This window comes from Cetorhinus maximus, chromosome 35 (assembly GCF_964194155.1).
Source record: "Cetorhinus maximus chromosome 35, sCetMax3.hap1.1, whole genome shotgun sequence".
NCBI lineage: Eukaryota > Metazoa > Chordata > Chondrichthyes > Lamniformes > Cetorhinidae > Cetorhinus > Cetorhinus maximus.
The window spans coordinates 10,905,100-10,930,270 of record NC_135913.1 but is presented as its reverse complement, the minus strand read 5'-3'; the positions used below and the strand labels follow the sequence as shown (position 1 = coordinate 10,930,270).

Genomic DNA, 25,171 nt, shown 5'->3' with positions numbered 1-25,171 from the left:
ATCCCTGATGGAAACAGTTAAGGATGCCAAGCTGCACGACGTCTTCAGCAACCCTGCAGACGGAGCGCAGCGTAGGTACACCTGGTCGCGGCCAGACGGGTCCATTCGTTCCAGGATAGACTTCCTGTTTGTGTCCCGTGCATTCACAGTCAGATCCACTGACGTCAAGCCGGTGTTCTTCTCTGACCACTGCCTCCTACTGGCGGACTGCCACTTAGAGAAGGACCTGAGGGTGGGCAGGGGGCCATGGAAGCTAAATGTGCAACTGCTGACCCCAGAGAACATTGAGGAGCTCAAGAGGGATTACAAAGGTTGGAGAACCATGAAACCCCTCTTTGAGTCCCTGACACACTGGTGGGAAGCGATCAAGGGAAACATCAAGAGGTTTTTCATCCTCAAAGGCACCCAGAAAGCTAGAAAGGAACAGAGGGAAATGTCTCGACTCCAGAAAAACATGCAGAATCTGCTCCGGCTGCAGTCGATGGGGGTCGATGTCAAGGAGGAACTCCAAGAGGTGAAGAGCCAGCAAGCCTTGCACTTCGCCTCGGAGGCCTCCAAGATCATTTTCCGTTCCAGAGTCCAGTCCGTGGAGCAGGATGAGACGTGCTCACGTTTCTTCTTCCAAAAGGTACACAGAGAGAGTTCTGTGATCAGCAGCCTGAAGGAAGAAGACGGCTCAGTAAAGTCATCGCAGTCCGACATTTTGAGGATCAGCAAATCCTTTTATGCCAGATTGTATGACGTGAAGCCCACGGACAGCACGGCCTCCCAGTCCTTCCTGTCCTCTATCACGGAGGTCATAGACAACAGTACACGGGAGAGCCTTGACAAACCGCTAACTCCTGATGAACTGACTAAGGCCCTTGAGTCCGTCGAGAAGAGTAAAACTCCCGGAAGCGACGGCTTGCCGGCGGAGTTGTATTCGGCTCTGTGGGACTTGATCGGCCCAGACCTGCTAGAAGTGTACGAGAGTATGCTCCTGGCCGGCAGCATGTCAGAATCCATGAGGAAAGGCATTATCACCCTCATCTACAAGCACAAGGGGGGAAGGGAGGAAATTAGAAATTGGCGACCCATTTCACTGTTGAATGTGGACTATAAAATTCTGTCCAAGGTCATAGCCAATCGGGTCAAATCCGCTCTGGAATTGGTGATTCACCCTGACCAGACCTGCTCTGTGCCAGGCAGGAAGATCTCTGACAGCCTGGCGCTGCTCAGGGATACGATTGCCTATGTACAGGACAGGGGTGTGGATACCTGCCTCATCAGCTTGGATCAGGAGAAGGCCTTTGACAGAATATCGCACACCTACATGGTGGATGTGCTCTCCAAAATGGGGTTTGGGGAGGGAATTCGAAATTGGATCCAACTGCTCTACACTAACATCAGTAGCGCAGTCTCAATCAATGGGTGGGAAACAGATAGCTTTCCGATTAAATCTGGAGTCAGGCAGGGCTGTCCTCTCTCGCCTGTTCTTTTCGTGTGTTGCATAGAACCCTTTGTCGAGTCCATCATGAAGGATCCGGGCATAAGAGGAGTGACGATCCCAGGCAGTGGAGGCACTCAGGTAAAAGCCTCCCTGTACATGGACGATGTCGCCGTCTTCTGCTCGGATCTGCTGTCGGTGCGCAGACTGATCCACATCTGCGACCAGTTCGAACTGGCCTCGGGAGCCAATGTAAATCGTGGGAAGAGCGAGGCCATGTTCTTTGGGAACTGGGCTGACCGATCCTTTGTCCCCTTCACTGTCAGGGCTGACGGCCTGAAGGTGCTGGGGATATGGTTCGGAGGGACCAGGGCATGCGTTGGAAACTGGAAGGAGCGAGTGTCTATGGTGAAAAGGAAACTGGGCATGTGGGAGCGACGCTCCCTCTCCATTGCGGGTAAGAACCTGGTCATCAGGTGTGAGGCACTCTCGCTGTTGCTGTACGTGGCGCAGGTCTGGCCCATTCCACACTCCTGCGTGGTGGCGATCACTCGAGCCATCTTCCGCTTTATCTGGAGGTCAAAAATGGATCGTGTCCGCAGGGACGCGATGTACAAGCCTCTCGATAAAGGGGGAAAAAACGTGCCCAACATCACCCTCATGCTGATGGCCACCTTTGTGTGTGGCTGCATCAAGCGGTGCGTAGACCCTCAGTACGCAAACACCAAGTGTCACTACGTGCTGAGGTTCTACCTGTCCCCGGTGTTGCGAAGGATGGGTCTGGCCACGCTGCCGCGGAACGCTCCAAGTAGTTGGACCGTGCCGTACCACCTGTCCCTCGTGGAAAAATTTATGCAGAAAAACACCTTTGACCACAAGTCCATCAGGCAGTGGTCAGCACGTAACATCTTAGAGGCCCTGAGGGAAAAGGAGAGGGTGGACCCTGTGGGATGGTTCCCCGAGCTGACTGTCAAAGTCATTTGGCAGAATGCCTCATCGCCAGAACTTTCCAACAAGCACCAAGACGTGGCTTGGCTGGTGGTGAGAAAGGCCCTCCCCGTCAGATCCTTTCTACACGCCAGGAGTCTCACCCCCTCTGCACGTTGCCCTCGAGGTGGCTGTGTTGGGGAAGAGACCGTTGTTCACCTCCTTGTGGATTGTGCCTTTGCAAAGAAGGTCTGGAGAGAGATGCAGTGGTTGCTGTCGAGGTTCATCCCGAGCAGTTCTGTGACACAGGACTCTGTGCTCTACAGGCTGTTCCCAGGGACACGCACCGAGACAAACATCAACTGCAGCTGGAGGATCATCAACTCGGTGAAGGACGCGCTTTGGTCTGCCCGAAACTTGTTGGTCTTCCAGCACAAAGAGTTGTCCCCAACCGAGTGTTGCGGACTGGCACAATCCAAAGTCCAGGACTACGTGCTGAGGGACGCACTAAAGCTTGGGGCAGCTGCCGCAAAGGCGCAATGGGGAAGGGTCGCTGTCTAAGACCTTTCTGCCACAGCACACCGAGGGGCTGGGAACTGTTTAAACCCCCTTGGGCTGTACAGCTCAAAATGAAAGGCTGTAAATGATTGTAATATTGTTTGGACTGATGCACCTGGTGATACATTTTGTAAAAGTTGAACCGGATTGTACCCTTGTAATGGTGTTTTTGGAATGGTTTGGAATGTGATTGAAGATATTTTATGAATAAAGTATATTTTTGCAAAAAAAAAAGAGTCCAGGGACTGGGAGGATCCCCTCATCTTCCTGGGACCTTGGAAAGACGGCATTGCCGACATGGCAGCGATTTCCTCACTCAGCCCTGGTTATGTTGTTTGGATTTGTTCCCATTCTTCACCTTGGGCTGGGACACACGATCTTCAGAGCGAGAGTGAAGCTGGGTCTAGGAGGGAAAAGCAGCCTTTCGCCTTTCTCCATTCTCCCCGCCTCTCATTGCTCCATTTTCCTCAGGAGTGGCGCAAATGCGCCCTTTTCTCTCCAAAGCTGCAGGTTAATCCCGGGCCGCCCCTCTATTGAACAATCTGACTTCAATACAAAGCTTTCACTCTCTAGAAATACTGTAAATTCCCCAGAAACACTGACCTTCTCACCGTCATTCACAAAGACCCCGTCCCTCATCATCAAATCCCCGCCCAATGGACAGGCTTTGGGGGGGTAGGGAGGCGAGTTACCCGCTGCAGGATTCCCAGCCTCTGACCTGCTCTTGTAGCCACAGTTTTTATTTGGCCGGTGCAGCTCAGTTTCTGGTCAATGGTAAACCCCAGGATGTTGATAGTGGGGGATTCAGTGATGGGAATGCCATTGGACATCAAGAGGTGATGGTTGGATTCCCTCTTGTTGGGGATGGTCATTGCCTGACACCTGTGTGGTGTGAATGTTACTTCCACTTGTCAGCTGAAGCCTGGATATTGTCCAGGTCTTGCTGCATTTCGACATGGACTGCATCGGTATCTGAGGAGTCACTAATGGTGCTGAACATTGTGCAATCATCAGCGAACATCTCCACTTCTGATCTTGTGGAAGGAAGGTCATTGAAACAGCTAAGGATGGTTGGGCTGAGGACACGACCCTGAGGAACTCCTGGAGCTGAGATGACTGACCTCCAACAACCATCTTCCTTTGTGCTCGGTATGACTCTAACTAGCAGAGAGTTTTCCCCCTGATTTCCATTGACTCCAGTTTTGCTAGGGCTCCTCGATACTACACTCAGTCAAATGGAGAATTGATCTCAAGGGCAGTCACTCTCATCTCACTGTCATAAGTTTAGGAGCTGAGTGACCCTGGCTGAACCCAAACTGGGTGTCAGTGAGCAGGTTATTGCTAAACAAGTGCTGCATGATAGCACTGTTGATGACTCCTTCTTCTACTTTACTGATGATGGAGAGTAGACTGATGGGGTGGTAATTAGCTGGCTTGGACTTGTCCTGCTCTTTGTGTACAGGACATAACTGACCAATTTTCCACAAAGCCGGGTAGCTGTAGCTGTTGTAGCTTTACTGGAACAGCTTGGATATGGTGCGGAATGTTCTCGAGCACACATTTTCTGGGACAGAGTTCTCCACTTACCCCACCTTTGTGTCAGGAAGTGTTTCCTAACTTGCTCTCCTGAATATTGTGACTCTGATAATAGGACAGTTGTCCCCTTGCCCTGGCCTCCCACACCAGTCATTAAAGTTTCTGTCAACTGATCAATTCTTTTCACATTCCTAAGATCCTCAATCAGAGCAGGTAGTTGGCAGGGGGCGGGGGAGGGTGGTGTGGGGAGAAGGGGTGGTGCAGGATGGGGAGTTACTTCTGCGCCTGCTCTTTCATATCACTCCTTCCAGATCATCATAACTCACTGTTTAAAATATTAACTCATCTCCCTTCTGGTTCCTTTGCCAATTACAGATTCCATAAATCTGTCCTCCTCTGCTTCTGACCCCTCTGCCAATGGAAACACTTCCTCCCTCACGACCAAAACCTTCCTCATTTTGAACTCCTCTGTTCAATCTCCCTTTAGCCTTCTCTGCTCTAAAGGAAACATCACCAGTTTTCCCAGGGCTTCACATAACTAATGTTTTTTTAAAAATTCTTTCATGGGATTTGGGTGTCACTGACAAGGCCAGCATCTGTTGCATGTTCCTAAATGCCGTTGACAAGCTGGTGGTTAGTTAGTCACCACTTTGAACTGCTGCAGTTTATCTTGTAAAGTTTCTCATTCTTGCTACCAATCTGTTAATTCTGCTCCAGCTCTTTAAGTGCGGGACCTGGAAGCTCTCGCTCAGCCCCAACCTGTGATTGATAAAAATTGAACATAACTTCCTCATTTTTGTCATCTATAACTCTGTTTATAACGTAAAAAAAAAATGTCTCAATATCTGTGTGTGTTTTCTTTGAAGTCTCTTCGGTCCTGCATCACGATTAAAATTGGACCACAAATTCACCGTATTATTTTTAATTCAAAGGGTTGAGAGCATATCTGGCACCAGTAATTGAATAAGTAGAAAGCAATGGGAGAATAAGTTTGCAGATTGATATGGGGAAATGGAGAAGAAAATTATTGTGGATTCAGACATGGGAGGGAGATGGTTTTTGATACTTTCTGTGCTCTGTGGTAAGACATTTCTCTCTGTGTCTTGTTCCAGCTGTTCCCATTTGTACCAGTGGCCTGATTGGCAGAGTCAGTGAACTCGACTGCTGCTGTGACCCTGACTGCTCCTCTACAGACATCAGTGTCCTTTCTTCCTGTCTGCCGGGCAGTGAGCTGTAAGTCTCTGTTAGTGTGTTACTGCATTGGCTCCTGATCTGGCAATGCTGTGATTTTAACACAGGAACATAAGTAGCTGTGGACATAAGCTGTGGACCCTTTGGCCTCTTGAGCCTGCTGCACTATGTCTGATCATAATGACTCTTCTGCCTCACCTCTGCTTTCCTGCCTGCTCCTTATACCCTTCCTTTTATTATTTCATTGGATGTGGGTGTCACTGTTTAGGCAGCATTTTTATTGCCCATCCCCAATTGAGAAGGTGGTGGTGAGGTTCCTTCTTGAACCACCGCTGTCCATGCAAGATCAAACGAGCATCCACAATCTCTGGGGTGGAGAATTCCAAAGATTCACAACTCTGAGTGAATCAGTTCCTCCTTATCTCAGTCCTGAATAATCTGTAATCCCATCTTCTAGATTCCCAGCCATGGGAAACAGCTTTTCAATGTCTACACGGTCATGCCCCTTCAGATTCTTTTATGTTTCAATGAGATCACCTGTCATTCATCTAAGATTTTAAATTTATTTATTTAATGTTTGTATAATCATAGAGCCAAGCAATAGCTTTGTTAGTGGCTAGACGGAGTTCTTTTAGCCGCCTTCTTGTTTAGTCAGTGCACACTCCTCAAAAATACGAGTCATTGTTTGGACCACACCACAGCATACTGGATGGTCTTGGCGACCTCACTAATGTTGAGTGCTGCACAGAGCATTGGTCAGTCTAGAAATGGTTTAAGAGACCCACTCTCGGAGCTCAAAGCTGGGTGGATGAGCATTGCATTCTACAACAAGAGTGGTTTCTGATGGATGTTTTCTCCTGCTAATCTTCCGCCATGGGTCCACAGATGTTACTTCTCGCTGTCGTGTGTTGAACCATATGGGGTGGCGTGATGGAAGGTATACTGCTGGTGGGTTGAGGAAGTTGTTGAATTAGAGCATTCTGGGTTAAAGTCGACTTTTGCCAATTGCTTGCCCGTTGCAATTATCCTTCTGATGGTGTGGGGCGGGGCTGCTCCTGTTCCGAGCAGGGAACCAGGGGAGGTGATCTGGTCAAAGAGTCCTGCATGATGTACATTGGTACATTTGTTGTGGTCAGATTGGTATCTTACTGGGCCGCAGTATTCTGCAGTAGAGTACATGATGGCAAGAGGAGAGATCCTCAGGATGTTGGCCTGTGATCCCCATGAGGATCTTGTCAGTTTACTGTGAGCCTGTTGCAGGTTATTTTTCTGCTGTCTTGATGACATGCTGCTTGTATGTAAGACTTCTGTCAAGGATGACGCCGAGATTGAACAGGTGGGGATTGTTCAGACTCTGGACATCCAGGGTGATGTTCAGTTTCCTGTTAGTGCTGGCATTTTTAAACATTCATTCATGGGTTGTGGGCTTTGCTGGCTGGGCCAGTATTTATTACCCATCCCTAATTTCCCTTGAGAAGGTGGTGGTGAGCTGCCTTCTTGAACTGCTGCATTCCATGGTGTATATGTGCACCCACAGTGCTGTTAGGAAGCGAGTTCCAGGATTTTGACCCAGTGACAGTGAAGGAACGGTGGCATATTTCCAAGTCAGGATAGTGAGTGACTTGGAGGTCAGGAGTTGAGTGGCCCTGGCGGAACTCAAACTGGGCATCACTGTGCAGGTTACTGCTAAGCAAGTGCTGCTTGATAGCACTGTTTCTGACCCCTTCAATTACTTTACTATTGATCGAGAGTAGACTGATGGGGAGGTAATTGGCCGAGTTGGATTTGTCCTGTTTTTTGTGTACAGGATATGCCTGGGCAATTTTCCACATAGCCGTGAGTCACAAAAAGTTAGTATGCAGGCAAAGCAAGTAATTAAGAAGGCTACTGGAATGCTATCCTTTATTAGGAGAGGAATATAACACAAAAGTAAGGACGTTATGCTTCTGTTGTACAGGGCATTTGTGAGCCTGCAGCTTGAATACCGTGTGCAGTTTTGTTCTCCATTTTAAGGATGGATGTAAATGGGTTGGAGGCAGTTCAGAGGAGGTTTACTCAATTGATACCTGGAATGTACAGGCTGTCTTTTGAGGAAAGGTTGGTCAGACTGGGTTAAAACTGGAGTTCAGAAGAGTGAGGGGTGATTTCATTGTAACATAGAAAAAAGCAGGAGTAGGCCATTCCTTATGATCATGGCTGATCATCCAACTCAATAGCCTGCTCCCGCTTTCTCCCCATATCCTTTGATCCCTTTTGCCTCAAGAGCTATATCTAACTCCTTCTTGAAAACATACAATGTTTTGGCCTCAACTACTTTCTGTGGTAACGAATTCCACAGGCTCACCACTCTCTGGGTGAAGAAATTTCTCCTCATCTCAACCCTAAATGGTCTACCCCGTATCCTCAGACTGTGACCCCTAGTCCTGGACTCCCCCACCATCGGGATCATCCTTCCTGAATCTACCCTGTCTAGTCCTGTTAGAATTTTATAGGTGTCTATGAGATCCCCCCTCATTCTTCTGAATTCCAGTGAATATAATCCTAACCAACCCAATCTCTCCTCATATGTCAGTCCAGCCATCCCAGGAATCAGTCTGGTTAACCTTTGCTGTACTCCCTCTATCGCAAGAACATCCTTCCTCAGATAAGGAGTCCGAAACTGCACACAATATTCCAGGTGTGGTCTCACCAATACCCTGTACAATTGCAGCAAGACATTCCTGTTCCTTTACTCGAATCTTCTGGCTATGAAGGCGAACATACCATTTACCTTCTTTACTGCCTGCTGCACCTGCATGCTTCCCTTCAGCGACTGGTGTACGAGGACACCCAGGTCTCGTTGCACATTCCCTTCTCTCAATTTATAGCCATTCAGATAATAATCTACCTCCTGTTTTTTCTACCAAAGTGGATAACCTCACATTTATCCACATTATACCACATCTGCCATGCAATTGCCCACTCACTCAGCTTGTCCAAATCACACTGAAGCATGTCTGCATCCTCCTCACAGCTCACCCTCCCACCCAGCTTTGTGTCATCTGCAAATTTGGCGCTATTACATTTAGCTCCCTCATCTAAATCATTAATATATATTGTGAATAGCTGGGGTCCCAGCACCGATTCCTGTGGTACCCCACTAGTCACTGCCTGCCATTTGGAAGAATACCCGTTTATTCCTACTCTTTGTTTCCTGTCTGCCAACCAGTTTTCTATCCATCTCAATACGCTACCCCCAATCCCATGCGCTTTAATTTTACACGCTAATCTCTTATGTGGGACTTTGTCGAAAGCCTTCTGGAGGTCCAAATAAACCACATCCACTGGCTCCCCCTCATCAACTGTACTAGTTACATTCTCGAAAAATTCCAGTCAATTTGTCAAGCATGATTTCCCTTTCGGAAATCCATGCTGACTCTGACCGATCCTGCCACTGTTTTCCAAGTGCTCAGCTATTAAATCTTATAAAATGGACTCTAGAATTTTCCCCACTACCGATGTCAGGCTGACTGGTCTATAATTCCCTGTTTTCTCTCTACCTCCCTTTTTAAATAGTGGGGTTACATTAGCAAACCTCCCATCTGTAGGAACTATTCCAGAGTCTATAGGATCTCAGAAGATGACAACCAATGCATCCACTATTTCTAGGGACACTTCCTTAAGTACTCTGGGATGTAGATTATTAGGCCCTGGGGATTAATCCGCCTTCAATCCCACCAATTTCTCCAACACTTTCCCTACCAATACCGATTTCCTTCAGTTTCTCCCTCTCACTAAACCCTGTGTTCCCCAACATTTCTGCTATGTTATTTGTGTCCTCCTTTGTGAAGACAGAGCCAAAGTATGTGTTTAGTTGGTCAGCCATTTCTTTGTTCCCCATTATAAATTCCCCTGTTTCTGACTGGAAGGAACCTACATTTGTCTTCACCAATCTTTTTCTCTTCACATACCTATAGAAACCTTTACAGTCAGTTTTTATGTTCCCCGCAAGCTTACTTTCGTACTGTATTTTCACCTTCTTAATCAATCCGGTGGTCCTCCTTTGCTGAATTCTAAAGTGCTCCCAATCCTCAGGTCTGTTGTTTTTTCTGGCCAATTTGTATGCCTCTTCCTTGGATCTAATACTATCTCTAATTTCCCTTGTAAGCCATGATTTGGCCACCTTTCCTATTTTACTTTTGCGCCAGACAGGAATAAACAATTGCTGCAGTTCACCCATGCGCTCTTTGAATGTTTGCCATTGCCTCTCCACTGTCATCCCTTTAAGTAACGTTTCCCAATCCATCATAGCCAACTCGTGTCTCATACCTTCTCTAGTTGGTTTCTAGGGAGTGACAAGGTATTGGAGGTGTTGGCAGGCTTAAAAGTAGACAAATCTCCAGGTCTGGATGATTTGTGTCCCAGGCTGCTGTGGAGGCAAGGGAGGAGATCGCAGGGGCTCTGACCCAAATTTTTAGTTCCTCTCTGGCCATGGGGGAGGTGCCAGAGGACTAGAGAACAGCTAATATGGTTCCGCTATTTAAGAAGGGTTGCAGAGATAAGCCGATAAGTCTCTCGTCAGTGGTAGGGAAACTATTTGAGAGAATTCTGAAGGAGAGAATCTATCTCCACTTGGAGAGGCAAGGTTTGATCGGGGATAGTCAGCATGGCTTTGTCAGAGGAAGGTCATACCTAACAAATTTGATTGAATTTTTTGAGGAGGTGACCAGGTGTATAGATGAGTTTAGTGCAGTGGATGTAGTGTACATGGATTTCAGCAAAGCCTTTGACAAGGTCCCACATGGGAGACTTATAAAGAAGGCAAATGCACATGGGATACAGGGTAATTTGATAAGGTGGATTCAAAATTGGCTTCATTGTAGGAGACAGAGGGTGATGACAGAAGGATGCTTTAGTGACTGGAAGCCAGTGTTCATTGGCATACCACAGGGATCTGTGCTGGGTCCCCCATTATTCATCATTTATATAAATGATATAGATGACTATGTGGGGGGGAGGATTAGTAAGTTTGCAGATGACACAAAGATTGGCCGGGTGGTTAACAGTGAGGTTGAGTGTCCTGGGCTATAGGAAGATATAGACGGGGTGGTCAAATGGGCAGATAAGTGGCAAATGCAATTTAACACTGAAAAGTGAGAGGTGATACACTTTGGAAGGAGTAATTTGACAACGGAGTATTCAATGAACGGCAATGACACTAGGAAGTTCTGAGGAACAAAGGGGCCTTGGTGTGTCTGTCCAGAGATGTCTGAAGGCGGACGGGCATGTTAGTGGGGTGGTGAAAAAGGCATATGGGACCCTTGCTTTTATCAACCGAGGCATAGATTACAAAAGTAGGGAGGTCCTGTGGAGTTGTATAGTACCTTGGTGAGGCCACAGCTGGAGTACTGTGTGCAGTTCTGGTCATTACATCATAAGAAGGATGTGATTGCAATGGAGGGGGTGCAGAGGAGATTCACCAGGATGTTGCCTGGGATGAAACATTTAAGTGATGAAGAGAGGTTGGATATACTTGGGTTGTTTTCGTTGGAACAGAGAAGACTGAGGGGCGACCTGATGGAGGTGTACAAGATTATGAGGGGCATGGAGAGAATAGATAGGGAGCAGCTGTTCCCCTTAGTTGAAGGGTCAGTCATGAGGGGACATACGTTCAAGGTGTGGGGCAGGAGGTTCAGGGGGATGTGAGGAAAAACGTTTTTACCCAGAGGTTGCTGACGGTCTGGAATGCGCTGCCTGGGAGGGGGCGGGTTGCCTCACATCCTTTAAAAAGTACCTGGATGAGCACTTGGCATGTCATAACACTCAAGGCTATGGGCCAAGTGCTGGTAAATGAGATTAGGTAGGTAGGTCAGGTGTTTCTCACGTGTCAGTGCAGACTCGAAGGGCCGAAGGGCCTCTTATGTGCTGTGATTATGCGATTCTTGCCTTTGTTTTTTGTTGTCTTGCCAATTTGTCCCTCTGTCCACCTCATTTTTCTCTTTCGCTGTCTATCTCTGTCTATGTCTCTCTTATCTGAGCCATGTTTATCTCCATGTTTCTCTCTTGTTATATCCCATCCCCCAGCGGTCTCCCAGGTGTATGCCTCATTCTCTCTCCCCCCGTCACATCTGTCTCTCTCTCTCTGCCCTTTCCTCATTGGTGTATCCATCATTCACCACTATGCACTTCCTTCTCTGCCCTTTCCTTGCCTGTCTTTCAACTGCCTCCGATCTTCCCTGGCTTTGTCTATTCTCTGCCTGGCTCCCCATCATATACCTCCTGCTTATCTCTCCATCTATCTCTCTCCAATGCTTCTCTCTTTGTCTCCCTCCATCATTCTCACTCACTCTGGTACATGTTACATCTGTCTGTCTGTCTCTCTCTCTCTCTGTGTGTCGCCCATCCATCTGCCCTATTTGCCTTCGCTTCCTGTCTGTCTCCCCAGTTGACTCCGTCTGATTCTCTCTTTCTGCCCCATCCCCAGGTCTCTCTCTAATCCCTCTGGCTGTTTCCCATATCTGTTTATCCAGTCTGTCTCCACAGTTCTGCCTCCCTTTCTTTGTTTCCCACCTGCCTGATTCATCCCATCTATCTGCGCCTCTTTCTCTGTCTCCTCCCCAAGTATGACTCCTTCTTGGTTTCTTTCTCTGTCTCTCCTTGCCCACTATCTCTCTCTTTCTCTCCCTCCTTATCTCCTGCCTGTTGCCTTCCCTCCTGTTGTGACCCCCACTCTGTCTCTCTAAGTCTCAGTTTCCATCTTCCTTGTCTCTCTCTGTCTCTTCGGTTTCACCCCCATCTGCCCTGTCAGCTTGCCCCTGGTCTGTCTTTCTTTTTGCCTTCTGTGTCAAACTGCCCCTGTCTGTCGCCATAAGCCTGTCTGTCCCCTTCCCCCAGGATTTCCCTCCACCAGCTGGTCTCCCCACCTCTTAGACTGAGATGTGACAGATTGTTGCCCCGGCAACAGGGGAAATCACATCGTGAAAATAACTGAAATTGAAAATTTAAAAGAAACTAAGATCATATATTTGGAGTTTATTTCAGCGGAAGATGAACCCTGAACAGTTAGTTAGTCTTTTTTTAAAATTTAAATTTAACAACGAAGTTGCAATTCCAATATATCTTAGCACACTTGGGGTTTTACAGCAAGTGTTGTCTAGTCATGGAATCACATCTAACAGGGGACATTTTTCTGAACTTTGCAAGCACAGGCTGGTTGAGTAAGGTCAGTAGTCTGCCTGTTATGAACAGCCAGAGAGACTCGCTGTTTGATACGATCTCCAGTTGTTGAGACCACGGCCTACGTACCTGGCATCACACTGGCACGGAAATTCATTTGTGTTTTGGGCAGAACGTCTCTTTGGCTTGACGGCAGCATCCTGTTGGTGGAAAATCCTACCCGTGTTGCTACTGCTTGGTAGCAGTGTGAAACGGCTAGCTTCATTTCTTGTTCATACCTATGTTTACATGGCAGTTACTGGGGCACGCTAGGGAATATTAAAATAAGGTGGAGACTTAAAAGAAAAGTCAAAAAGATAGTCTGTTCTTTAAATTGTTCAGTTTACTCCTTGTGGGCCAAGATACTGAGAAGATGTTTCAATTTTCCTGGACCTGAAATGAACTGTCGATTCGAAATGACATGGCAGCATTTCTTCATTCATCCCCGAATTCTTACTCAGAGCACGAAAGAAGGTTTGCAACGTCCCCCTCACCTTCAGATAGGAAAAAGAGGGATAGAGAAAAGAAAGAATTACAGTGCAAAGAGACGACAGAGGAAAGAAATATTGTTTCACGTGGGCTCCAGAGTCCAGAATCAAAGTCTAATGAGGTATTTCTTCACGGAGGTTGGTGAGCTGAAAACTGATGCTGGTTAATTCACATTTCCAGTGATGTTGACTTCACACGATGACACAGGCATGCAGAGATGAATCAGTCTTGTGGGCAATGGTACAATATTTCCAAATGGAAGCAGTGTAGATGGGGCCAGGTGACCAGCCTGGGTCTGAGCACCTTGTCTGTGAGGCTGCTAGTCAGATTGGAAAATGGGAGACTGACTTTGTAGTACAGCAAGGCAATATTACTGGTTCCAGAAACTGGAGGTCCATGTCACATGACTCACACTTCTTCACATTGTCTTTGACAAAGGGTGTGTATCCTTCCTCTGGGTCCCTGAGATTGTTAAATGTCTCAGCCATTAAGAATTGAAAGGAAGGTTGCGGGGTCCTTTGTCTCAGCAGATGAGCAGAACCCTGTTGGCCCACCTGGGTTATGAAATGCAGATGGCCTTTTATAGCTCTCTTTGAATTTGGTCCGTGCAGCCCACAGGATTGGGAAGTGTGGCGGTGTTTCTTAGTGGCTCATCAGAGATAATGAGGTGCAAGTTTCTTCGATATTGCCAGGTTGCTCCTTTTGTTTGGGGTCACAGACATACATAAATTCAGCCATTTGTGGTCTTTGTCCATTTTGTTTTTTTTTAGAAACAGCAATGAGCATCACTCTCTACATTTTATAAGGAAAATATGCAGGGTGAGGCCTCAGTCCCTCACCCAGATTAAATGGTACTCTTACCTTTCTCCCCAGTCGATCTATAGAAGCTCTTTGAATTGGAAGGGTTCTCTCTGGTTGGTGCGCTCTCAGTCCTGTGCTGCCGTTCCTCAGTAGTTCCCTAGAACATTACACTGGGTCTCTGGATTACTAGTCCAGCAACAATACCACTACGCCATTACCTCCCCTAAATCCTCTCCACGTTACAGACTGTCTGATCAGCATGTTATCTTGCCAGCTGGGGCCAGGCTTAAGGATGCCAATGATCAGCAGGGTTATGCTTCCTCCACCTCCAGCATAATGCCATCAATGGAACATACAACTTAGGAGTAGGCCACTCAGTCCCAAGAGAATGCCCACCATTCAAAAGATCATGGCTGATCTGAATGTAACCCAAACTCCTGTCCACCCACGTGAATATTTCACCCCTTTGTTAATCAAGAATTTATCCAGCTCTGCCTTAAAAATATTCAAAGACTCTGCTTCCACCACCTTTTAAGAGAGTTCCAAAGACTCTCAAACCTCAGCAAAATAATTCTCCACATCCCTGTCTTAAATGAGCATCCCCCTCCCGCAAAACTCCAGACATGACCATCCCCCACCCCCACCAAACTCCAGACATGACCACCCCCCACCCCCAAACTCCAGACATGAGCATCCCAACCCACCCCCAAACACCTGACATGACCATCCCCCCACCCCCAAACTCCAGACATGACCATCCCCCCCACCCCCAAACTCCAGACATGACTACCCCCCCCACCCCCAAACTCCAGACATGAGCATTCCCCCAACCACCAAACACCAGACATGAGCATCTTCCCCACTCCCAAACCCCAGACATGAGCATCTTCCCCACCCCCAAACCCCAGGCATGTCCATCCCCCAGCCCAAACTCCATCCCCCCCAAACTCCAGACATGACCATCCCCCCCACCCCCAAACTCCAGACATGACCATTCCGCCCCACCCCCAATCTCCAGACATGACCATCACCCCCACCCTCAAACTCCAGACATGAGCGCCACCCCCACCCCCAAACTCCAGACATGACCATCCCCCCACCCCCAAACTCCAGACATGAGCATTCCCCCAACCACCAAACTCCGGACATGAGCATGTACTCCCAAACTCCAGACATGACCATCCCCCCCATCCCCAAAACTCCAGACATGACCATCCCCCTCACCCCCAAACTCCAGACATGAACATCCCCCCCCCACACAAACTCCAGACATGAGCATCCCCCCAAACTCCAGACATGAGCATACCCCCCCAAACTCCAGATATGAGCACCCCCCCACAAACTCCAGACATGAGCATTCCCCCATCCCCAAACTCCAGACATGAGCACCCCCCAAACTCCAGACATGAGCATCCCCCCCACCTCCAAACTCCAGACATGAGCACACCACCCACCCCCAAACTCCGGACAAGAGCATCCCCCCACCCCCAAATTCCAGACATGAGCATCTACCCCCAAACTCCAGACATGAACATTCCCCCCACCCCCAAACTCCAGACATGACCATCCCCCCCATCCCCAAACTCCAGACATGACCATTCCCCCCACCCCCAAACTCCAGACATGACCATTCCGCCCCACCCCCAAACTCCAGACATGACCATCACCCCCACCCTCAAACTCCAGACATGAGCGCCACCCCCACCCCCAAACTCCAGACATGACCATACCCCCACCCCCAAACTCCAGACATGACCATTCCCCCCCACCCCCAAACTCCAGACATGACCATTCCCCCCCACCCCCAAACTCCAGACATGACCATTCCCCCCCCACCCCCAAACTCCAGACATGACCATCCCCCCCACCCCTAAACTCCAGACATGCGGGTCAGTGGGGGGTGGGGAGGTGGGGCTGGGTCAGTGGGAGGTGGGGAGGCGGGGCTGTGTCAGTGGGGGGTGGGGAGGCGGGGCTTGGTCAGTGGGGGGGGGCGGGGTCTGGTTTGGTTGGGGTGGGGGGGGCTGGTTCGGTGGGGTGGGGGGGGTGTGGCGGGGGCTGGTTCGGTGTGGGGGGGGCGCAGGCTGGTTCGGTGAGGGGGGAGGTGACTGGGTCGATGGGGGGGGGGCGGCTGGGTCGGTGGGGGGGGGTGGCGGGGCTGGTTCGGTGGGGGGTGGGGGGCGGGGCTGGGTCGGTGGGGGGTGGGGGGGGCAGGGCTGGGTCGGTGGGGGGTGGGGGGGCGGGGCTGGGTCAGTGGGGGTTCGGGGCTGGTTCAGTGGGGAGTGGGGCTAGGACAATGCGGGGGCACGGGTGCGGGGCTTGGCCAGTGCGAGGTGGGTGTAATGTGGGTTAAACAGCAGATTAATAAATTTTACATTGTCTCAAACTTCTTTACAAATTAACATGGAGAATAATTTAATTTGTAATTTGGAGAAAAGACTGATCCAAGACGGAATATTTTTATACTTCTACAGTGAAGAAATGATAAGACACTGGCTGATAGTTTGATTGGGCACAAGGGCATGAGAAGACATGCAGTGAGACACACAAGTGGAGAAAATGCAACAAATTGCATTTGTATAGCACCTTTCATTCTCAAAACATGCCTTGCTGTTTAACAAAAACAGTACAATTCCTTTTTAAAAAGATACCGAGATACTGAAGGAGTACCAGAGCAGGTGACCAAAAACTTTGGTCAGAGAGTTAGTGTTCTTAAGGAGAATTTGAAAAGAGGAGAGAAAAATAACAGAGGCTGAGAGGCTCAGGAAGGGAATTCCAGAGCTCAGAACTTGCCTCCCAGTTCTGGACGATTATCATCAGGATGTGAAACATGTCAGACTTGGAGAGATGGAGGGCAGAGATATCGATGTCTTCCAGAGCTGGTCGAGGTTACATAGGTAGGAAGAGAGGGGCCATGGAGAAATCTGAAAAGCTAGGTTGGGGATGTTAAAATGAGATGTTGTGAGACTAGGAGCCAGCGTGGACCAGTAGGCTCAGATGATGGGTAAAAGAGACTTGTTTAGAGTCAGGATACAGAAAGCAGTAATGAAGTAGAGCTGGGTGTCCTCAGCTTACATGTGGAACCAGGTTGCCAAGGGACAGCGTATTGATGAGAAATAGAAGAGGGCCAACGAGACATCATTGGGAGACTCCAGAGATAATGGTGTGGGAGTGGGAAGAGATTCTTTGGCTGCAATTTAATAGATAAGAATTGATCTGGGAACTTTTGCTGCATTTTCACCCAGCTGGGTGACAGCAGAGAGGAGTTGGAGAAGGATGATGTGGTCAACCATGTCAAAGGCTGTAGACAGGTTGAGAAGGATGAAAAAGCTTCATTTCTTACTGTCAGAGCCATCTTCAATAAGAGCTGTTTTGGTTGTGTGGAATGGTTGCACCTTGATTGGAGGGATTCAAATATGGAATTCCAAGAAAGATGGGCATGGATTTTGGAGATAATAACATGTTCAAGGACTTTGAGAGGGAAAAGGAGACTGGAGGGCAGTTGTTTGCAAGGACAAAGGGGTCAAGCGTGGATTTTTTGAGGAGAAGGGTGAGAGCAGGTCGTACATTGTCTAGCAGCCAAAAAATCTACCATTTGTATCACCGTGGCATTTGTGAGATTGTAAAATCCCTAAATATATCCTGCAAATAAATGCTGTGCATCGCCTCACTGTTTGAAGCTGTCAATGTTCTTCTGATTTTAATATATTCATCTAATCCTTGTATTCGTCTAATATTTATTAGAGAATATCCCAATCCTGGAACATCTGTCTGCGCCATGGCTGAAGGTTCAAACGAGACAGAATATCCAACAACTACAAAAGGAATGAGAATGGGCACAGGTGGGTTCACAAAATACTTCAGAATAAACTTTCTATGCTAACAGATTGACCATATCTTGTGCAACACCTGCAGCTCAGACAGGAAGAGGGAACAGGACAGGGGCCGAGTAGAAGGAGTTAAATGAGTGACCCTCTAAAGGGACATCACAGTCACAGGTTGAGGGAGCCCCTGAGTACTGGAACTGTTGAGTAGATACCTGGCATTGGTGCCATGCGTGGTCAAATGCTGCCATGATGGCAGGGGCAGTCACCTCACCTCAGATCTAGAATCAGTTGGCTGCTTAAAGAAGAGGGTTCCTGTGTATTGAAGTTTTTATTATAATTTCACTCCTGTAAGGTCTGGCTCCAATCTTTTTTTTACTATACTCCCTAGTCATAGAGCCATGGGGAGAATTCCACACCAAGGCAGAGACCCGCACCACCTCCCTGGCTTAAAATTAAGCTGCACCAAGCTCCATGTGACTGGGAGTGTCCGAGCCAAATTAACAGCCATAGGGCCATTAATTGGCTCAGAACAAGACTTAAGCTGCTATCAGAAAGGATGTTCCACCTCCGAGAGCTACCTGATCATAAAATGGCAAGTAGCATTCATGCCGTACAAGTGCCAAGCAATGATGATCTCCAACAAGGTAGAATGTAACCATCTCCACTTGACATTTAATGGCATCACCATCATTGAATCGCTCGCTCTCAACATCCTGGGGGTTACCATTGACCAGTAACTGAACTGGATTAGCCATATAAATACTGTAGCTACAAGAGCATGTCAGAAGTTGGGAATTATAAGGAGAGTAACTCACTCCTGTCTTCTGAAAGTCTGCCCACCATCTGCAAAGCACAACTTAGGAGTGCAATGGAATATTCTCCCCTTGCCTAGATGTCTGCAGCTCCAACAACACTCAAAAACCTACAGGATCCAGAACAAAGAGCCCACTTGATCGGCATCCCATCCACCACTTAAAACATTAAAAAAATTATTCTTTCATGGGTTGTGGGCTTCACTGGATAGACCAGCATTTATTACCCATCCCGAGTTCTAAATTGCCCTTGAGATGATGGTGATGAGCTCCCGCCTTGAACTGCTGCAGTCCATATGGCGCAGGTATATCCACAGTGCTGTTAGGGAGGGAGTTCCAGCAACAGTGAAGGAATGGAGTTCTATTTCCAAGCCAAGATGCTGAGTGGTTTGGAGGAGAATATCGACGTGGTGGTGTTCCCACCTATTGCTGCCCTTGCCCTACTAGATGGTAGCGGCCGTGGGTGGGAAGGTGCTGTCTAAGGAGCCTTGGTGAGTTCCTGCAGTTCATCTTGTAGATCGTACACACTGCTGCCACTATGTGTCAGTGGTGGAGGGAGTGAATGTTTGTGGATGGGGTGCCAATCAACCGGGTTGTTTTGTTCTGGATGCTGTCAAACTTAGTGAGTATTCATGGAGCTGCACTCATCCAGGCAAGTGGAGAGTATTCCATCACACAGCTGACTTGTGCCTTGTAGATGGTGGACAGGCTTTGGGGAGTCAGGAGCGGAGTTACTCACTGCAGCATTCCTAGCCTCCGACCTACTCTTCTAGCCACAGTATTTATGTGGCTAGTTCATGTCACTTTCTGGTCAATGGTAACCCCCAGGATGTTGATGGTGGAGAATACAGCAATGGTAATGCCATTGAATGTCAAGGGGCGATGGTTAGATCCTCTCTTGCTGGAGATGGTCATTGCCTGGTCCTTGTGTGGCACAAATGTTACCTTCCACTTCTCAGCACAAGCCTGGATATCATCCAGGCCTTGCTGCATGTGGACATGGACTGCTTCAGTATCTGAGGAGTTGCGAATGATGCTGAACATTGCGCAATCATCAGTGAACATCTCCACTTCAGACCTTATGATGGAATGAAGGTCATTGCTGAAGCAGCTGGAGATGGTTGGGCCTAGGACACTACCCTGAGGAACTCCTGCAGTGATGTCCTGGAACTGAGATGATTGACCTCCAACAACCACAACCATCTACATTTGTGCTTGGTCTGACTCCAACCAGCAGAGAGTTTTCCCACTGATTCCCATTGACTACAGTTTTACTAAGGCTCCCTGATGCCACACCCAGTCCAATGCTGCATTGATGTCAAGGGCAGTCACTTTCATCCCACCTCTGGAGCTCAGCTCTTTTGTCCATGTTTGAAACAAGGCTGTAATGAGGTAAAGAGCTGAGTGACCCTGGCAGAACCCAAATGATTGTCAGTGAGCAGGTTATTGCTGAGCAAATGCCGCTTGAAAGCACTGTTGATGACCCCTTCCTTCACTTTACTGATGGTCGCGAGTAGTCTGATGGGTAATTGGCCGGGTTGGATTTGTCCTGCTTTTTGTGTACAGGACATACCTGGGCAATTTTTCACATTGTCGGGTAGATGCCAGTATTGTAGCTGCACTGAAACAGCTTGGCTAGGGGCATGGCAAGCTCTGGAGCACAAGTCTTCAATACTGTTGCTGGAGTATTGTCAGGGCCCATAGCCTTTGCAGTATCCAGTGCCTTCAGCTGTTTCCTTATCACATGGAGTGAATTGAATTGGCTGAAGACTGGCATCTGTGATGTTGGGGGCATCTGGAGGAGGCCGAGATGGATCATCCACTCGGCACTCCTGGCTGAAGATTGTAGCAAATGCTTCAGCCTTATCTTTTGCACTGATATACTGGACTCTCCCATAATTGAGGATGGGTATATTTGAGGAGCCTCCTCCTCCAGTGAGTAGTTTAATTGTCCGCCATCATTCATGGTTGGACATGGCAGGATTGCAGACTTGATTCATTGGTTGCGGAATCACTTAGCTCTGTCTGTTACTTGCTGTTTATGCTGTTTGGCACACAAGTAGTCCTGTGTTATAGCTTCACCAGGCTAACACCTCATTTTTAGGTATGCCAGGTGCTGCTCCAGGTGTGCCCTTCTGCACTTTTCATTGAACCAGTGTTAATCCCCTGGCTTGGTGGTAATGGTAGAGTGTGGGAAATACAGGGCCATGAGGTTATAGATTGTGGCTGAGTACAGTTCTGCTGCTGCTGATCGCTCACAGCACCTCATGGTTGCCCTGCCTTGAGTTGCTAGATCTGTTTGAAATCTATCCCAATTATCACGATGATGGAGGGTATCGTCAATGTGAAGACATTAGCTCCTTCCACCACTTATCCACAGTGGCAGCAGTGTGTAGTGTCTACAAGATGCACCGTAGCATCTCACCAAGGCTCCTTTGACTCCACCTTCCAAATCCATGACCTTTACCACCAAGAAGAACAAGGGCAACAGATGCATGGGAACACCATAACCTGCAAGTTCCTCTCCAGGCTACACACTATCCTGACCTTGAATAAAATCGCTGTTCCTTTCCTGTCACTGTGTCAAAATCCTGGGACTCCCTTCCCAGAAGCACTGTGGGCATACATGCACCAGATATATTGCAGTGGTTCAAGAAGGTGTCTCACCACCTCCTTCTCTGGGGCAATTTGGGATAGACAACAAACGCTGGCCTTGCCAACGACTCCCACATCCAGCAAACAATAAAGACAATTGCTGGGTTTAAATTTGAGATTGATAGCTTCTTGTTAACCATGGGTATGAAGGGATTTGGGGCAAGGTTAGGAATGAGGTCACAAATCAGCTATGCTATCACTTAATGTTTCTGGATTTTCACACTTTGTTTGATAATGTGGCTCACAGGAGGATTCAGTTGCTTCATGTAAAGGAAGTAGAACAACGTGGCTAGAAATTCAATGATGTTTGTTTTTCTCCATTTTGTGTTCACAGATCCAAACTCCAGAATCACTGAGCTCTTGATAAAGTGGGATGATTTCCAGCTGTTCCAGTTGACAAAATTTTACTGGGACAGACTAGAACAGGCGATTGAAGAAGGGGTGGATGGAGTCAGCTCATTGATAACATACGAGAAGATTTTCAATGGAAAAGAACATCGGGTAAGTGGGAGGATTGCAATGAGTTTGGATTATTTAAACATTACAGAAGTTGCAGAATGTAAGGATGATAGAAGACCAAGATCCATCTAGATCATCTTCTAACACCCAGGCAGTCACATGCTGATAATGGTGATAAATCAACCTCCAATAATTAGTCTACACCAGAACCAAACATGAGGTGAGGAAAGCCTCAGAGCTTTGGGAACCAGAGACCCAAAGTGATCTGTTTCTTCCAAGCATACAACACTTACCACTTACAGATACAGCAGCATTGTGGTTATGTTACTGAATTAACAAACAAGTAGCCTGGACTCATACTCCAGAGACCTGAACTTAGATCTCACTGTGACAGTTTGTGAATTTGATCTAAGGTAATTAGATAATATTGAATTGTCGTCAAAAGCCATCTGGGTCGCTCATGTCCTTTAGGGAAGGAAACCTGCCCTTCTTACTCATCCTGACCTGTATATGGCTCCAGACACCCAGCAACATGGCTGACTCTTCACTGCCCTCTGAAATGGTCTAGATCAACATGCAACACAGCTATAAAAAGGTGTAATAAGAGCACCCAGCATTGGATTCAGTCACAGCTCAGTCGACCATGCAAAGTCCCCACTAACATTGAAGGACTTGTCACAAATGTGACTAATAAAACAACAGCCTGACATAAGAATAATCCTGTCAATATGACCACCAAACAACATCCCAGACTCTTCTGCTACTATTCCTGGGTATGCCCTTTCCCATTAGATGGATCCACCAGAGATGGCAGCCTAGGGGTATACAGTAACCAGAGAGAGTCCTCAATATAGACTCAGAACCCCAGGAAATCTCTTGGCATGGGGCCAAAGATAGACAACAAAACCACCTGCTGATTATTGCCCTCCTTCAGTTGATGAATATGGACTCCTCCAGATTAATTAGAAAAAGCATGGACAGAGAATTCACTATAGGTGGGGACTTAATTTCTCCCATCAAGAATGGCTCGGTAGCACCACTAATGACAGAGCTTTCTGAGTCTTGAAAGACATATCTGCCAGACTGGGCTTGCAGCAGTTGGCCAGAGAACCAACAGGAGGTGAAACCCTGTTTGTCCTCACCCATCTACCTATTGCAGATGCATCTGTCTATGACACTATAGGAGTGACCACCGCACAGTTCTCGTAGGAAATGAAGTACCGTCTTCAAACTGAAGACACCTCTCATTGTGTTGTGCGATAGTATCAACGTGCTAAATGTGATGGATACACAATAGATCTACTGTCTCTAAACTCACTATCCACAAAGCGCTGTGGGCCATCAGCTGCAGAATTGTGGTAAGGTATATCCATCACTCCACCCTTTCAATCAAACCAGGGGCTCAACCCTGGTTCAATTCATGTGTAGGAGAGCATTGTAGGATCAGCATCAGGGGTCTATAAACATGAGATGCCAACCTGGTGAGGCTACAACACATCACCATAACATATATACTTCACATCTGTCTTCACCCAAGAGAATGAGGATGAAGGTATCGAACTCGGGGAGGGAGACTGCAAGTTTCTTGAGCAAATTGATATCGGGAGTGTCAAGGTATTGGAGGTGTTGGCAGGCTTAAAAGTGGACAAATCTCCAGGTCCGGATGATGTGTGTCCCAGACTGCTGAGGGAGGCAAGGGAGCAGATCACAAGGGCTCTGACTCAAATTTTTAATTCCTCTCTGGCCACGGGGGAGGTTCCAGAGGACTGCAGAACAGCTAATGTGGTTCTGCTGTTTAAGAAGTGTTATAGAGAGAAGCCAGGGAACTACAGGCCAGTGAGCCTCACGTCAGTGGTAGGGAAACTTTTGGAGAAAATTCTGAAGGAGAGAATCTATCTCCACTTGGAGAGGCAAGGTTTGATCAGGGTTAGTCAGCATGGCTTTGTCAGAGGGAGGTCATGCCTAACAAATTTAATTTAATTTTTTGAGGAGGTGACCAGGTGTGTAGATGAGGGTAGTGTAGTTGATGTAGTTTTTATGGATTTCAGCAAAGCCTTTGACAAGGTCCCACATGGGAGACTTGTAAAGAAGGCAAATGCACATGGGATACAGGGTATTTGATGAGGTGGATTTAAAATTGGCTTAGTTGTAGGAGACAGTGTGTGATGACAGAAGGATGCTTTAGTGTCTGGAAGCCTGTGTCCAGTGGCGTACCACAGGGATCTATGTTGGGTCCCCTATTATTCATCATTTATATAAACGACATAGACTATGTAGCGGGGAGGATTAGTAAGCTTGCGGATGACACAAAGATTGGCCGGGTGGTTAACAGTGAGGTTGAGTGTCTTGGGCTTCAGGAAGGTACAGACGGGATGGTCAAATGGGCAGATAAGTGGCAGATGGAATTTAACCCTGTAAAGTGTGAGGTGATACACTTTGGAAGGAGTAATTTGACAAGGAAGTATTCAATGAACGGCATGACACTAGGAAGGTAACCTTGCACCCTCTGGAATGTTAAGCTACTTGGATTCTGCTGCCTTTACCCTGTACCACTCCAGGTCCCAGATATCACTTGTGTGCTCACAAACCTATAATATCTCCCAGTCCTCAGATGCCTTCAATTTAAAATTCCCATTCTTCTGTTTAAATAACTTAATGACCTTGACCCTTTTGTTCCTTGTAAGCTGCTCGAGTCCTGAAACCTCCCACTGGAATTCTCCATAGCTCTGACTCTGGCCTTATGAGCAGCCTCTCCTTCACAGCACCACAGTGTTCAGTTATCTTGGGTCCCACTCACTCTCAAAACCTATCCACTTCCCACTCCTTACCAAGTTTTCATACTCATAGCAAATTTTCAAAAATATCAAGCTTCTGAACTTTCAGTTACTGAGGGGCAAATTGATTGGATTTTTCACCATTATTATTGGTCGATTCTCCTGACAGATAAATCAACAGTACTGGTTTGGTTCAGTCAATGGTGATTTCTCTGCCAGTTTCCATTTTAAGATTCCTATTCTTCTGTTAAAATAACTTAATGACCAGAATCGTCCCTTCCCTTCCAGCAGAGATCTGATTTGCTGCTATTTTCTTGCTGAGTTAATGAGAAACTGTAACAGCAAGAAGTCAGTGTGAGGAAACAAGTGGATCATATTGTCAATCAATAATTTGACAAAGAAAACTCATCACACTGATCACATTAAAATACTGCAGATTGTCAATGATTCCTCACTCCCCCCAAAATGTATTTCAGACTTCTGGCTTAGTTTATTCACATTTATTTGCTGTTAATGACTGAAATG

General features: G+C 47.5%; 1 protein-coding gene across 1 annotated transcript in view; it reads right to left on the bottom strand.

The window, feature by feature from the left end:
- Window positions 1–25,171, bottom strand: part of LOC144672030 (NACHT, LRR and PYD domains-containing protein 3-like) — a 977,887-nt gene that overhangs the window by 153,349 nt on the left and 799,367 nt on the right. The gene's annotated exons all lie outside the window — the stretch shown is intronic.